Here is a 6,318-nt window from a genome sequence, read left to right on the forward strand (position 1 = left end):
TGTCCCCAGAGGTGGGTAGAGTATCCAAAAACTGTACTCAAGTAAAAGTACAAGTACTTATAGAAATATTTACTCAAAGTTAAAGTAAAAGTAATAATCTTAAAAGTTACTTGAGTAAGAGTAAAAAAGTATCCAATGAAAAAACTACTCAAGTAGTTAGTTACTAGTTACTTTACACATAGGCCTATATATATATATATATATATATATATATATATATATATATATACTGTATATGTAACATGATATTATTTAGATTTTTTTTTTTTTCATTTAAATGACTATTATTATCATAATTAGATAAGCTATCTTTGCAACAAAAACAGAAGAGACAAACATTATTTCTGTATATCTATAGCCTGAAAACCATTGGCTGTCCTTTGGTTTGTATAATAGTATAGTAACTTATACAACTACATTTGGATTATTAGACAATGTCGGAATAAAGTGACTCTATGGAGTTTTGCATTCAAGGGATGGGAACCATTGACAGATTAGAAAGTGTTAAAACTCTTCACATGTGCTCGCAGTCATGTCATGCCCAACACAACCAATGATCAAATGCACGGATCTTCTTCTGTCTGTTCTCCAAAATGTATTTAAATGTAGGCTATATTTATGAAAGCATCTTTAAACTGGTTAACTGTGTCTAATAAGGCAGGCAAAGGCATTCGTTTTCAAGTCGAGTTCGCACGCCACTGCGCAATACACACTCGTTGTGTGTGTGTACACACATTCATAAACTGGACGATGATAGCTTATTTAATGTATAAAGTAATGTATATGTCCAAAAAAAGGGTAATGTCATACTTTGTAGTAGTGCTATATGGCGTAATAATCTGTTTGGTTGTAAAATGTATTACCTGAATGAAATCGAATGTATCGTCGTGTGGAATCATTCATTCACAGACAGCTTACGAAGTAACATACGAAGATGTTCAAGTTCAACTAATAAAGATCTTCATCGCTGGCAAAAAATATGATGCGTTTGCAGATTTACTTTCTAGACTGTACTGTAGACTATGGACCGCCACTTCATACAACGTTCTTGATGTTCTTAAATCTTCCTGTTACGACTCCGAGACGATTCAGTGCGTGCAGGAAACTGAACAGATCATTCAAACTGATTCGCGAACCGATTTAGACAGATCTGCCCAACGTGTTTGATGAAGTCTTTGAACAGAATCGACTCAAAAGAGTGATTCATTTGTGAATTGAGCATCGCTCATGCCCAGAAAAAAGAGAGAGCGCGCGCTTAGAATAAACTACGCTTTTAACAACATATTGCATTAAAATAAAGTAACGAGAGGAACGTCGCCAAACGTAACGAAGTAAAAGTACAGTTTTTTCATTAGAAATCTACTCGAGTTAAAGTAAAAGTACCCACAATTAAATCTACTCTTAAAAGTACAAATTTTCCAAAAAAATACTCAAGTAAATGTAACGAAGTAAATGTACTTCGTTACTACCCACCTCTGCCTGTCCCCCAGTATTCATCATTTATGGTGAGTTGGTCTGTTGGTAAGGTGACTTTGAGCTGTTCAGGCACGGGACGAATGTCTTTTCTGTTGCGACGGTATTTCTTGCCTTTCACTAGCAGTACGTAGGAACGGTCACTGAGCTGATCGATGCAGATGCCAAGCGCCCATGTACTGGCTGGGTTATTGGGGTGAAGAAGGACCCGCACTGTCTGCCCTTGAATTATGCTTGGCATGTTGCGTGCTGTAGTGTCATAGCGTTGCTTCACTGCTGCTCCCTTGGCTGTTTTTTTTGTAACAACTTCTTGCACCACTTTAGGCTGCAGAAGGGCCTCTCCAGTAGGCAGTGTGGTGCGTGTTCTCCGTGACATGAGCCTTTGAGTTGGAGAGCTATCAAGGCCTTCTGTTGGGGTGTTTCTCCATGCCAGCACTGCTTTCCAGAGGTCTCCCCCTTCCAAGGTGGACTTTTTTATCAGTGTTTTTGCTATTTTTACAGCTGACTCTGCTTTACCATTGCTTTGGCTGTGATATGGTGATGATGTGACATGGTTAAAGTCCCATTCCTCTGCAAATTTTTGAAAATCCATGCCACTGAAAGGCGGTCCGTTGTCTGTGAAAACCTCAAGGGGAATGCCATGTCTGCTGAACTGTCTTTTGCAGCACTCAATGACTGTGGATGATGTGTAATCTGGCATGCTGTCTATCTCCCAGTAGTCAGAATAGTAATCCACCATAATTAGGAACATGGAGTCGTTTGCAGTAAATAGATCCATGCCTATTTTGGACCATGGAAGGTGAGGTATTTTGTGTGGAATCAATGTTTCTTTTTGCTGTTTCACATGGATAGTGTTGCATGTGGCACAACTGCTGACAAAGTTTTTGACTTCATCTGTGATGCCAGGCCAGAAAACTGCCTCACGAGCCTTTCTCAGGCTAGCCTCAATTCCAGAGTGTCCAGTGTGGATTTTTTCTAAAAAGGCAGGCCGCAGAGCTTCAGGAATGAGAATCCTCTGTCCTTTGAATATCAGGCCACTGTCACTGGCTAATTCCTCTTTGAAAGTCCAGAATGGTCGCAGTAAGCCATTGACAGCACATTTGTGGTTGGGCCAACCGGTTTTAATGCAGGCATGTAGTTTTTGGAATAGCGTGTCTTTGGCAGAGTGTGTTTTGATGGTTTCCAATGTCTTCGTGGAGATATTGATACCGCTGGAATGGCTAACTTGTTCAAAGTCCTGTGATGTAAGACCCATTGTGTATACTGAGGCTGGTGTCTGCATTTGTGAGTGTGTCATGCTCGTCTGAGGCGCTCTAGAGAGGAAGTCGGCGACGTGCAAATCCTTGCCTGGTTTGTACTGCAGGTGTATCTGATATCTCTGTAGCCTCAATAGCATCCTCTGTAACCGCTTGGGTGCTGTCAGCAAGGGTTTTTTGAAGATTGCTTCAAGTGGTCTGTGATCACTATGTACAGTGATGTGCTCTCTTCCATGTAGATACTGGTCAAATTTATCACACGCAAAGACAATGGCAAGGCATTCTTTTTCAATCTGAGCATATTGTTGCTCTGTTGGGGTCAGTGTCCTGGACGCAAATGCAACAGGTTGTCCTTTCTGTAGGAGGGCTGCCCCTAAGCCTTTCTCGCTGGCATCACATTGCAGTGTGACCTCCTCTTTGATGTCATAGTATTTCAGTACAGGGTAGTGAGTGACTAAATCTTTGATCTTCTCCAAAGCAGCGTCATGCTTTTGTAGCCACGCCCAGTCAACGTCCTTGTCTGTCAGCCTTCTGAGAGGTTCACATATGTCTGACAGACGTGGCAGGAACTTTGACAAGTAGTTTACAAACCCCAAAAGCCTTTGGAGGGATTTTACATCGGTCGGTGTTTGCATGTTCTGGATTGCAGTTATTTTCTGCGGGTCCGGGCGTAAGCCTTCTTTTGTGAGGAGGTGACCCATGTACGTTACACTAGGGAGCTTCAGCCGAAGTTTCTTTCTGTTCAGCTTCAAATTGACTTCCCTAGCTCTCTGAAGTAGGGCTGAGATGTTCTTGTCATGATCTGCCATTGCCTCTTTTGTAGTGTTGCCACACCCATAGACAAGAATGTCATCTGCAATCACACTGACTCCTCTAAGACCCTGCAATGCTTCATGCTGTCTCCTTTGGTACTCTTCCGCTGCCGGTTTTATTCCGAATGGCATCCGAAGCCACCTGTATCTTCCTTCAGGCGTCCAAAATGTGGTGAGGTAGCTGCTGGCTTCATCCAGCTTGATTTGCCAATAGCCATCCTTAGCATCGAGAACTGTGAAAATTTTTGCATTGGTTATTTCTGGAAGGATTTCTTCAATTGTGGGAATCTGGAAGTGTGATCTGAGCAAAGCTTTGTTCAATGGGGTAGGATCGATGCATATGCGCAGCTTGTCATTCTTTTCTATAACCACCATGTTGCTTATCCACGGGGTCGGTTCCGTAACTTTAGCAATGACCCCCTTTTGTTCCATTTCCTGAATGGCTTTGATAATTTTTGATTTGATGGGAATGGGAATCCGTCTTGGTAACTGCTGTACAGGCTGGACTGTGGGGTCAATCTCAAGGTGTAGTTCCCCTGGGAGGCATCCTAATCCATCAAACACATCTTCATACATGGAGATGATTTCATCCGTTGTGTTGGGTGCGACTGACTCCGCTTTCGTGTCAATATTGTGTATTACGTGGTTGGTGTTTAATTGAAGTAGATTGAGTTTCTGGCAGGTTTCAGCTGAAAGCAGTGGTGTGTGCGATGTCTCCATTACTTGAAATCTGAGGATGTATTTGTGCCCTTCATGGTCTGTTTTGAGCTCACATTCACCCTTAGGCTTGATTAGCGTGCCATCATACAGCTTGAGTGTGGCTTTGCTGGGCATTAAAACTGGATTGCCGTCTTGCAGTAAGCGTTGGAGGTCACGAAAACCGATTACATTGACTGTGGAGCCTGTGTCTAGCTGGCACTTCAGGGTATAATTGGAATCGTCATTGAATGACTTTACGTTGTGTGGTGTCAGCTTCAGATTTATAAACCATTTGCTTTGGTTGGCTTGCATACAGTTTACATGTGAGATGTACCACATTGCATCTGCTTGTTCTTCAGACTGGACGTCTGCCTCTACTAAGTTCAGCTGTGGTTTGTGTTGTCTTTGCTTGCAAACACGTGCAAAATGATTTCGTTTGCCACATGTTTTACAGATTACACCATAAGCGGGGCATTTGGCTTTTGCATGCAGTGATCCACAGTACTGGCATGAGTTGTTATGTTGCCTTTTTTTGTGATCCTCAGATACGTTTGTCTGTTTGTACCCCTGCCTGCCGCGTTCGGAATAGTTTTCTCTGGAAGTGAAGTTGATGACGTCATCCCGCTCCGCTCCGCTTATTTTCTGTATTTGCAGTTGCGCCTGTTCACTCGCGCGACACATGTCTATAGCCGTGTTCAGTGTGAGCTTTGGTTCACGCAACATCCGTGCTTGTGCACTTGAATCCTTTGTGCCTATGACCAGCCGGTCACGGATCAACTCTTCTCTTAATTCACCAAATTCACACGTGTCTGCTAACTTCCTTAGCTTTGCAATGAACTGTTCTGCTGTCTCACACTGAGTTTGTTTACAGTCATTAAACACAAACCTTTCGTAGATCACATTCTTGCATGGTTCGAAATGTGACTGTAATGCATCTAGTATCTTAGTCGGATCCTCCCTGGCTGCCGACGGCATGTGTAGATGGCGTTGAAGTTGATGACACTCTTTACCCATCACTGTCAATAGTGTAGCAACCCCAATATTTGCGTCTTTTTTGTCCAGGCCCGTGGCAATCTCATAATTCTCCCATTGTGCACGGAAAAACGCCCAGTTGCTGTATGCGTCACCTTTTATGTCCATGGGTTCTGGAACCGGGATGCTGTATGCCATGGTTGCTAGCTGTTGATCTGACTTGACTGAACGAGTAACTTAATTAACAAATACGTTGTCCGTCAGTATGTCTACTATTTACTTGCTTGTTCGGCTGGAGCAGTCTTTGTTGGTTCTGACTTCTGACACCATGTTTCATGTTCATAAAGGAGACTTGTGATGGGTCAAACACTAGCTTTTATTCAGCTCACTTCACATAGCTATCCTTGTGCATTTCTGATGTTTTTATACACTCCTTCGCCTTGTCTCGCCCCCATCCCAAGATAGCTCACTGGTGCCCTCTATTGGCTGACCTATATCGTAACACATGTGATACATAAGCTTTGATTTAATTATAAAACTCTTCCCGCATTGATCACATTTGTACGGCTTCTCTCCAGTGTGGATTTTCTTGTGTCTGTATAGGAGATATTTTAGTGTGAAACCTTTTCCGCATTGATCACATTTGTGCGGCTTCTCTCCACTATGAACTTTCATGTGGTTTTGAAGACTTTGCTTATATATGAACCTCTTCTCACAATGATGACATTTATAAGGCTTCTGTCCAGTGTGGATTTTAATGTGTCTCTTAAGCTGTTCTTTTAGTGTAAAACTCTTCCCACACTGATCACAAGTGTGCGGGTTTTCTCCAGTGTGGATTTTCATGTGATCATTAAGGGTTCCTTTCACTGTGAAACTCTTCCCACGCTGATCGTGCGGCTTCTCTCTGGTGTGGATTTTCATGTGTCTGTTAAGGAGATATTTTAGGGTGAAACCTTTTCCGCATTGATCACATTTGTGCGGCTTCTCTCCACTATGAACTTTCATGTGGTTTTGAAGACTTTGCTTATATATGAACCTCTTCTCACAATGATGACATTTATAAGGCTACTCTCCAGTGTGGATTTTAATGTGTCTCTTAAGCTGTT

Source organism: Rhinichthys klamathensis, unplaced genomic scaffold (assembly GCF_029890125.1).
Source record: "Rhinichthys klamathensis goyatoka isolate OS25496 unplaced genomic scaffold, OSU_Roscu_1.1 h1tg000410l_1, whole genome shotgun sequence".
Classification (NCBI taxonomy): domain Eukaryota; kingdom Metazoa; phylum Chordata; class Actinopteri; order Cypriniformes; family Leuciscidae; genus Rhinichthys; species Rhinichthys klamathensis.